This window comes from Pyxicephalus adspersus, chromosome 1, assembly GCF_032062135.1.
Source record: "Pyxicephalus adspersus chromosome 1, UCB_Pads_2.0, whole genome shotgun sequence".
In the NCBI taxonomy this organism is placed as follows: Eukaryota; Metazoa; Chordata; class Amphibia; order Anura; family Pyxicephalidae; genus Pyxicephalus; species Pyxicephalus adspersus.
The window spans coordinates 95,933,648-95,935,910 of NC_092858.1; positions in this window are offsets into that span (position 1 = coordinate 95,933,648).

A 2,263-nucleotide genomic window follows, 5' to 3' on the forward strand; every position below is an offset into this window, starting at 1 on the left:
TACCATTGAAAGAAACTTGAAAGGAGCGGTCAGACAGACAGGAAGTAAATCAAGAGAGAGATGTGTCACTGATACCAATGGAGCATAAGATTTGGATTAAAAGGGCGTGATCAGCGGTGTCAAAAGCAGAGGAAAGATCAAGGAGAAGGAGCAGGGAAAAGTTGCCTTAAGACTTAGCTCTGTGGAGGTCATTGGAGGGCTGTTTCGGTAGAATGGGCAGCTCGGAAGCCAGACTGGAGAGGGTCAAAGAGAGAGTTGCTGCCTTGGTAATCTTAGAGTCTTTTGAAAACAAGGTGCTCAAGGAGTTTAGAAACAGACAGTAGCTAGAAGGTAAGGAGGGGTCTTGTGAGGGTTTTTTCAGGATAGAGAGAATAATGGTATGTTTAAAAGCGGAGGGGTAGGAGGGAATGGTTAAATAGTTGGGTTAGGGCAGTGGCCAGGGTGGGAGAGTGGGCACAGAGTAGATCAGAGGGAACTGGGTAAAGCGGACAGATAGTAGATGGAGATAATGAGAGAAGAAAAGAGACTTCATCCGCAGTAACAGGGCTGAGGAAGGCCAGTGATCATTTACAGGTGAAAGGGGTGGATATGGTTGGAGTAGTCCGGTGAGCAGAGACATTATGTCTGATTTTATCAATTTTATCTCTAAAGTAGGTGGCAATGTCTTGGGCAGAGAAGGATGTTGTGGAGCGAGCAGGTGTGGGATTTAGGAGGGAGTCAATTGTTGAAAATAGGGTGCGTGAGTTGGAAGCTTGAGAAGAAAATGACAGCAGAGAACTAATTTTGCTAAGCTATATGCACCTGAGCCCCCTGAGTGTAACACACAGAATGTTAAAAAAAAATAAAAAAAATAAAACAATAAAAAATCTGGATCTCTGCACTGTGTGCTAGACTTAATAGTCCTATAGCAGAGCAGGCTCAGGTTTATTTTGCTATGAAGTGTGCTACTTTCATCATTAACCAACCATAAGGACACCACTCTGGGTTTAAGTATGGCAACATTTTTTAATATTTGGGATCAAAAACAATGATGAGATCAGGTAAGAGATGTTCTTATCTCAGAAAATTCTGCATGAACAAGAGGGTCCCACTACTGGTCCCACATTTAGATGATTATATCTATATAATAATATATATATAATAATAATATTATAGAATATTTGAGCTCATTGTGCATTGTCTACACCAGGGGTATTAAACTCTGGCCCGGAACATCCTTTTTTTTGGCCCCCAAAGGATTCCTAAGTATGAACTGCAGCTGGCACGCCTCTCCATTGAAATAGTGCCACTACTACATTTCCCGGCATCACTCGCGTCTATAGACCAGACCTATTCTTCATTACGGGTGTGAAAGTCAATTGAAAACGCTTTAACCCAATCATGCATGGAGCATTGTTTGGTTGAAAATGTACCTAATTGCTATATAGGATATCAAGCCTTAAATACTGTCAGGAACCGGTCTCATGTTACATCGCTGTACTTTTTGTGTCTTCAATGGTCACATAATACAAAGTTCCAGAAAATCTAGATCTTTTAATGTTGTCTAAGTACTTCTACCTGCCTTGCACACATGCAAGGAATAAAATCTTACTTCCTGTGTGTAATCAGTCTCTTATGGATAAGTTATTTTTCATCCCACTCAAAGAACAGCTCATTATTTCTGAAAAGTATTTGTTTAGTAGAACAGTTGGTGAAACTGTTGACTGGGGTTAATAACACAGGTCAACAAAATAATAGTTTTGATAACCATCAGAAACCACAGCAAACTTTTCTAAATCAGTTTATTGAGCAGATTTCAGATCTGTTCCCAGTATTTCCCTAACATGTACAGTTCCTGAGTACTATTATAGTTAACATTTCATGTGCATGTATTTTGTACTAAAACGTAAGCACCATTGAAGTGAATGTTAATACATCTTCAGTGTGAAGTAAAGTAGGGCACACTGTGGTATAGATCTACTGAACAGTGTCAGTCAGGTACCATTGTTCAGAAATGCTTAGGGTATGATTGTACTCTTTGTCTGGATTGTCACGGTACAGCATACAGCAGTAGTCAGCCATCATACTTTAATTCCAGAAACCTTGGTAGTGGTGCTCCATTAACTGAATGTCCTGGTGAAAATGTTCTCCTCATTCGTCACTCACCATCCCAAGATTTTTCAGGAAGAATTCTAGATGTGAGTGCAAGAAATGTATTTTTAATGACATGCGACAACCGAGTTTCTGGTATGAATCAAGCAGATTCTGAACTCCTTCCTTGTAT